Source organism: Lissotriton vulgaris, unplaced genomic scaffold (assembly GCF_964263255.1).
Source record: "Lissotriton vulgaris unplaced genomic scaffold, aLisVul1.2 SCAFFOLD_2319, whole genome shotgun sequence".
Lineage (NCBI taxonomy): Eukaryota > Metazoa > Chordata > Amphibia > Caudata > Salamandridae > Lissotriton > Lissotriton vulgaris.
In genome coordinates, this window is record NW_028247255.1 from 159313 (window position 1) to 168110 (window position 8798).

Below are 8798 nucleotides of genomic sequence, written 5' to 3' on the forward strand. Positions count from 1 at the left end.
AATGCACGGTGAAGTGGATAGACACCCAGCTCGAATTCTGACACCGTCCCAGAGGTGGTTGTCAGATTTTGTAGCAACTACTGGGCTTACCGATGGGTGGCGACTGAGAAATCCTGGTGGAACACATTATACGCACGCCTCTGCCGCACACCACTCCTTATCAAGAATAGACTATGTCTTGGTCCCGACATCACAGGCTGCATGGATCCGGGAGGTGTGGCATGTGAGCAGGGAGATCTCCGATCACTCCCCAGTCTGGCTTAGGATGGAGGTGGGACAAAGAGATGTGGGTAGGATTGCCCCCATAAATGCTGGCACTTACGAGACCCTGACACAAGGAAAGAGGCAATACAGGTCACAGAAAGATACTTCCAAGAAATTTTAGGAACAGTGGAGTCTGCACAGTCTCTGTGGGTGGCGTACAAGACAGTTATCAGAGGGGAAATTCTATTGTTAGTTTCAGGGAGGAGGAAGAAGAGCCGGGCGGAGGTATAGAGAGTGGAGATGGAATTAACAAATATAGAGGGGAAGATGTCAAGGGCTGCCACTCCCGAGGGGTGGCACTGCTTGAGTCTCCTACGAGATGAGTAAAGGAGCTTGACCAGAGGGAGGGCTAGAGTGCAGCATGCAGATACCCAGAGTAGGGTATACGAGCATGGAGACAAAGTGGGGAAGCTGATTGCGTGGCTGGAGAAAGGGAAGTGGGCGTCGAGATTGGTGCCAGAGTTGCAGATAGAAGGAGTCAGTAGTGTGAGGGATCCGCAACTGATTGTGGACGAGTTCTCGGCTAATTACAATTCGGTGTATACATCTGCAGGCACCTATTTGGAGACAGATAACGCGGAAATGATACAGGACATTCAAATGCCTATTCTGTCGGATGAAGATAGGGAGTACTTGGACTCTCCCTTCACAAACGACGAAGTGGCTCAGGCTATTCGGGGGTTTCATTCCGGAAAGGCCTCGGGCCCGAACGGAATCCCCATAGAATTGTATAAACTCAGCACGAATAAATTAGCACCGTTTTTTCGGGCCATGTTTGTCGAGAGTAAAGAAAAAGGCCAGCTCCCATATGATCTACGAGTTGCGAACATCATTGTTATTCACAAAGATGGCAAGCCTAAGACAATGTGCTCTTCGTACCGGCCAATCTTGCTCCTAAACACAGAATCCATGGTGCTAGCAAAACTGCTGGCGACTAGGCTGATCAAGGTCATCACCACTCTGATCCATCCAGATCAGTCTGGCGTTATGCCGCGCCAAAACACGGCCCTTAACCTACGGAGGTTGTATGGAATCCTGGGAGGCGAGTCGCGCATTCACGAGCCTGCGATCCTATTGTCCTTAGATGCTACCATGGCCTTTGATAGAGTTGAGTGGCCCTATTTATTTGCAGTCTTGGAGAAGTTGGGTTTCAGCCACAAATGTATTGGCTGGGTACGTCTCTTGTATACGGACCCTATAGCCAGGGTGGTGGTGAACAACCACAAACCCGCGGACTTCCCTTTGGGCAGAGGCACACGACAGGGGTGTCCTCTGTCCCCACTTCTATTTGCGTTGGTACTCGAGCCACTGGCGGCCTGGGTTCGTTGGGATTGTTCGATTAGAGGTCTGCGCGGGACGTTGGAGTGGGAAGACAAGATTTCGTTGTACGCAGATGATATTCTGCTTTATCTCACCACTCCCAGAGATTCACTGATTTGTTTCATGGATGTCCTGGCCATATTCCGGAGGAGGTCTGGCTTCGCCATTAACTGGGCGAAGTCGATGCTTTTTGTCGTCAGCAGAGACCCACAAGCCATTCCGGGCTCCTGCCCGGTAACAGTTGAGAGGGTGTGATTTAGGTACCTGGGAATATTTGTGACTATGAACCCAAAGTTGAGGTATGATAATAACCTGGGTCCTCCTCTTGCCAGATTTCGGAGAGATGCGGCGAGATGGAAGTCGCTGCCGCTCTCCCTATTGGGTCAAGCGGTGTTGTTTAAAATGATGGCCCTTTGCCGCTTCTTGTATGCGCTCCAAATCACAATGGACCCTGTGCCCCCCTCATATTTTACAGAAATATATTTCCTCCAAAGACAGCTTCTCTAGGACGGTAGGCCACGCATAGCTTTCTCCAAGCTTACTCATCCCTGGTATGATGGAGGGATTGGCCTGCCGGAGCTCAAGAAATACTATTGGGCTTCCCAACTGGCGGCGATAAACCACACTGTTTACGGGTCTCCTTTAGATCCCGGATATGCAATGGACCGCGGCCATATGCCAGGGGGGGATTTCACTAGGGCTCTGCATGCTAGGAGAGGTCGGTTTGCCCTTGTCGGGCCAGCGGCTCACGCATGTGTGGCACACAGCTACTCGATCCCTCAAATGGGAGGGGAGACTACCTCTGGCGACCCCGTTGTGGAGTTCGGAGAGATTGGGCAGCCTGTGGAAAACGAAGGGTTTCGACCGGTGGGATCTCATTGGGATCTCCCAGATCAAGGACATTTGGGGGAGGGACCGAATCCTTGCCTTCAACGCCCTGCAAAGAAAATACCAGTTGCAAGAGAGTGAGCGTTACCTATACCTCCAGGTCAGGTACGCCCTTCTTGCAAATGTTCCCAGAGACGCTACGCTTCCGGAGGCCTCACCGTTGGATGACCGGGTCTTGGATGGCCATGTCCCAGAAAAAAACATCTCACTAATATACAAGAAACTGTTCAATCACATGGGGGATCCATCGGTGACACTTAGGGAGCAGTGGGGCGCCAATGGCCTAATATTAGATGAAGAGGACTGGAGAGAAGCAGTCTCCTCCCCAAAAGTGGTGGCCATTCGTATGAGGCTTAGGTTGGTGCAATTGAAGATTCTTCACCGGTCTTACACCACGGGACCCCAGCTGGTGCGGATGGGTTTGTCAGAGAGAGGAGAGTGTCGGAGGGGATGTGGGGAGACGGGGGCATTCATTCACATTTTGTGGCACTGTGTGAAAATACAAGACAACTGGGTTAAAATCCATGAGATGATCCGTGAAGTAATTATTATTATTATTATTATTGGAGATTTATTAAGCGCCTGGTTACGCCACTGGCGTGTCCCCGCGCTATGGCAAGTGGAGTAGCTGTCCCCCCTCCTCCCAACCAAGCTACCTACTGAAACAAATAAGTTTTAAGTTTTTTCCTAAACTGGGTTTCGGAAGATTCAAGCCGAAGTTCCAGCGGCAGATTATTCCAACATTTGGGGGCAAGGTATCTGAAGGATCTGCCTCCCATGCGGGCTTTAGCAATTCTAGGTACTTTTAGCAGCCCGGTCTGTGAGGACCGAAGGCTGCGTGTAGGCTCGTAGTAAGCTATAAGGCTTTGAAGCGGGAGAGGTGCCTTGCCATTCAAAATACGATGGCAGGTGGCCAGGGCCTTAAACTGCACTCTCCTCTCAATAGGGAGCCAATGGAGCGTTCGCAGGGCTGGCTTGGCAGATGCCCTCCTAGGGAGTCTGAGGACCAGCCGTGCTGCCGCGTTTTGGAGAACCTGCAGACGACCAATGACCCTGCCGATGGCCCCCAGATAAAGTAGATTCCCATAATCAAGTCGGGAGGTGACCAGGGCATGCACCAGCGTCTTACGCGCTGAGATAGGAAGCAGATCTAAAACTTTCCTAAGGGTTCTCAGAACACTGAAGCACACCCCCACCACCCGACCGACATGAAGGCCAAAGGTGAGGTCCCTATCGAGCCACACGCCCAAATTCCTAGCCTCATGGCAAGGTGCAGGAGCTTCCCCCAAACACGGTGGCCACCACGCCGACGACCACGCCGACGGTACACCCCCCACCACGAGCACCTCGGTCTTGCTCCCGTTCAACTTCAAACAGTTGGCAGACATCCAGGCAGCGAGATCATTCATGCAGTTCCTGAAAATGTCTGCCGCAAGACCGGGCGCGCGCGAAAGGGAGATGACCAATTGCGTGTCATCGGCGTAGGACACCAGACGGAGGCCATAGCCCTCCACAATGGCCGCTAGGGGGGAGACATAAATGTTGAATAGGGTTGGGCTCAGGGACGAACCCTGTGGGACGCCCTGGCCCAGCTCAATCTCCCTAGAGTAACACTCACCTAGTCTGACCTGAAAGCACCTCTCAGAGAGGAAGGACTTAATCCACCCAAGCGCAGCTCCTGTCACCCCACCTCCATTCAGACACTGTAGCAAGGTGGAATGTGCTACAGTGTCGAATGCTGCGCTTAAGTCTAAGAGGATCAGTGCCATCGTCTGGCCCTCGTCAACTCCCTGTCTGAGTGCCTCCACCGCCACGAGGTAATGAGTGTCGAGTTGGTGCTGGAGACCCGACGATGTGTGCTGAATGTCTGGGAACCCACAGGCCTGACCTCGTATGGGAAACAATGGGTGACCCTGGCGTGCATAATTGCCAAGCGTAACATTGCTCAGCTGTGGGGTGCCAGTCAAGTGCCCCTGATTGGGAAGTGGATGGAGGATCTAGATTGGTGCATGTTCAGGGAGAGGTCAGTGTACATTGCAAGGGGGTGCCCCCGGAAATGGGGGAAAGTATGGGGAGATTGGAATAGCTTTAAGGGGCATGTATGTACTCCTCCAGCTGCCAAAGTGGCTCCGGATTCCCATGATCCCAGAAAGTAATTGAATATCTTATTCTGTAACATGGTACTGTGTAATTGTCCATAATGAAACAAATGTTTGTCAACTGAGGCTTTTATTTTATTTTGTTAATAAAAAAGAATTTATAAAAATAAATTTAGAAATTATCTTTTTAGAAATAATTTGTTACAGTTATTTATTCATTCAATTATATTGACTATATTCTGAACTGTTCTATGTATGGTACAAGAATGGACAGTTTCTAAACCCAATACTAGCACAAGATAGGGAAAATTAAATCCAGTGAGCACACATGGGATTTACAAAGCCAAGCATAATTTACAGCTCAGTGCGGGCAGCCCTGCATCACAGAACACAAGGGAGATCCAGAATAAGGTCTGATACTGCTAGTGAGCACAAACATCCTTGGTAAATGCGTAAAATATTATTGCATTTGGTTAACCAAAGCTTTATCAATAAATGAACATAAATCTTACAAATCTACATGTCCACGCCCTGCAATACACAATATGTTAATATGGGTATTTTGTCGTAGTACGTCACTTACAGCAAGCAATTCTTTGGCCCTGGTTGTTTGTGCTGCGATACTCGTTTAAGGTGTGAATTTACATTTACTCCAGAACTGACATTACAAGCTGGGTGCAAATGTTATTTATGTGTAGCTATTTGTAGACCACACGGTACACTCTCCTATTGCTAAACGTCTTACACTGGTCTTACACCGATGCAAGAAGCAGAAGGACAATGCAAAAGACAGGTTTTTAGGGACTTTCTAAATGTGAGTAGTGATGGTTCGTCACACATTTCTAGAGGGAAATTATTCTACAGTTTGGCGCCTTGTATTTGAAAGACCCTCCCTCTTCATTTTATATATTTGGGATGAGGAAATACAAAGATTACCTTATATTGAGATCTGAGATTATCAGAAGGCAAATATGTATTAAAGTTCTTTCCTATGAGCCTTCGGCCTGTTTCCTGGTAGATTTTGCATATGATGAAGTTATATTTAAAGGGGATATGTTTTCCATTGGTAGCTAAAGTAGTTGTCAAAGGTGATCTGAGTGGGAGTCAAACTTTTTCTGATTGAAGACTCATCCGGGTAGAGTTTTTTAATTTTTTCATGGCAAAGAATGCTTTATAGTAGGCACATTGCGTGCTATTCGGCATTAAAATGTACCCCCATTTCCCACCACAAAAGCACCATACAAGTGATTGGTCTTCACTGCATAGTCTTTATTATTTCTGATATAACACCATCTTTATTTGCTGATGAACTGTCATCATTAGACCAACTTTGTTAACAAACCAACACACATTGGTAAACATAAGGTTGCGTAGTATTCAGTCAGTCACTGGTTACCATTGTATTTACAAATCAGGATCTCCAGGGCCACACTTGATGTGGGTTGTACCAACAGGCCACAACGCCACACATGCTGCGGGTTGTACCAGCAGGCCACAACCCGTCTCCATTGGTTCCAATGTTAAGTAACCACCCAACGTCTACCTCTAGACGCGGCCACCAGGGCACTGCTTTGCGCATTTCCAGCACACCAGTTCTCACAAAGTGGCTTCTTACCAACCACCGGCATCTCAGGTAGAGCCGGAGAGTCCACGACCACCAGCAGGACGGCCCCCTCTCCTGCCAGCCCGGAGTTCCATTGACTGCCCTCCCTCTTCCAGGATCAGACAGTCCCCGTCATAAGGAGTCCCCACCATTGTTCTTGCCCGGGACCCAGCCAATTCTACCTTTAAAATTAGAGATGGGTGGGTGGGCAAATCGTTTCTGGCTGCACCCGCTGTGCACCCGAGGCAAGAGGATAAAGAGGGCTTTCCCGTCATGTCCAGAGTTTTTATTCCTTTTTCCCAGGAGGGGTAGCCTGCGCTCCTTAATGACACGCTAGGTGCATCCCTGCATCCCCACGTTACCTAATGACCCCTCCCACTATCCCCTTCACCATCTGTAACACAATCCAGCTTGCCTCACGCACGAGAATGCCACTAAAGGCACCCCGCCCCTAACTGTGGGGGGTGCCTCTCAAGAAGCCAAGATATCCAGAATTTTAATCATCAATTCTGGAACATTCAAAGGCATTTACCAAGGTAACTCTGAGTGAACTCCACGTTTAGTCCTGAGACTAAGATCGTGCCCGGGTCTCAAACTGTAGAGACCAGGTTGGGCATGCCCCCATAGATGAAAGCTATAAGATACCCCACAAGATTTCAGAATTTTCAGGATTCAGTTTAAATGTATTCTGTTGCATCTTGTTGATCACAGTAAACAGTATAGGGGTCAAACCTCTGATACATTTGCAGGGGCGGACTGGTAAGTACGGGCACCGGGCAATCCCCCGGTAGGCTGGATGGGGTAGGGGCCGGTTTTGGGACAGGGGGCTGGTTCTGTTTTCCGTGCTGGCAGCTGCCCCCTACCCCCACCTCTTCCTATTATTCCCTCTCTTTCTGTCTTGCACCTCACTTACTGAAAACTGTGATTTGAACAAACAATTCACAACCTCTCTTTCCTTCTTTCATTTAGTTGCTTCCCTGTGAAATGGATCCGAAAAAGAAAAACACTTGCGGGAAATGCCCTTTTTTTGACATTTTTCTATTCCAAAGTGCAGCCTCGAGATGGAAAGAAATAAAAGGTTTTAAATATGAAAAATAAATACATAACTAAATAAAGCAAGACAGAGTGGTTGCAAAGTGGGTAGATTGGTTGCATTCACATCCAAACATATTAGCCTCACTTTACAGACTTTGCAGTGAAGTGCTACTTTCGTTTTTTCGTCTTTCTTTGAACAGCACCGTTGTCCCCAGGCGGGGAAGTGCACCATTCTTGGATGTATTGCAATACCTGGTTGATGGGTGGATTGAAAAACAAAATGTGTACCATGCCTCTGTGTTTATGGATGTGGTCTTTTTAACCCCTTCCCTGCGCATGACGGAACCACACCGTCATGAGCCACGGGCAGCGTGTGCTCATGAAGCTGTGGTTCCGTAATGCTGCGGCCGTTCCGCCCACACAGCACTGATTCCCCGCCTGTGCAGGTGAATTGGTGAGTGGGCGGGGTCGTGACGGAACCACGCGCCATGGCCAAGGGGTTAAACCAGACTGCTTACGTTTTGTAAGGATATAAGCAATGGACATTGAAACGGTTCCCTTCAGGGCCCTGTGGTCATGTCCTTTACTTTTCAGGTAAAACCACTCTCTGATTTCTGAATAGTGAGTAAGATATCGTTAAGGTAACCATGTTGTTTCTGCTTACATTTCACATGCTTTACTTAATCTTTCATTCCCTATGAGTGTGTGCTTTTACTTTTTTTTTTTTTAGGCAGCATATTACTCTTATCAAGTGCATAATTTGAATTGAGCCACATCCAAGTGTTTATAGCGCATCACAGTTAGGTTGTAGCTGAAGGCAGTGCGAGTTTCTCTCAGTGGGGCAGTGTGGTGTTCAGTGGGGGAGAGGATGTGGCACTATGGTCAGAGCTGTCGAATTTGGAACTGGGGAACCGGGTTCAGACTTCATGACCTGTCCACCAGACCCCTCTACTGAGGGAGCATACTCCCATGCTAGACCTTAGAAGGCCCCACTAGACCTTAGAAGGCCTGATGTCTTAGCACAAGCAGATGTACCCTAGTGGTGTCAATTGTGGGTTAACCTTGAAGGCCTGTCCACCACAATCCATACTGAAGTTCATCTCCAGTCTTGCGGGCAAGGCCTACGAAGCAGCACAGCCTAGAGCAACAGTGATCCAGTCACTATGACTCTGTCACTGAGGCCACATGAACCTTTAGCAGGTTAGGACGGTGCGAATGGTGTGACCACACTTGGTACCTATTTCGGGTGGGTGCGTAGTGTTTGCAAGTATATTTAAAAAAACTTGCTGCCTCCTTCCTTGCCTCCAGCAATTTTCAGCAACAATAACAATGTAATGATAACTTCGGTGATTAATGTTTTTCCTAGAGAGAGATCGTAATTTTGTCTAGTGGCAGGGTTGACTCCTGGAAAGGTAGCACAGAGGGTGAATGTGCCTAATGCAAAGAACATGCAGATCACAAAGTGCACATAATGTTAACTAGGTTAGTAGATTACTGCTTTTGTCAGAGAGATCCTTTTGTTACTTGCAGTTTATAAGTTAAAATCCTACCATAGAACAGTGCGCTATTAAACTATATTGCCTACTAGT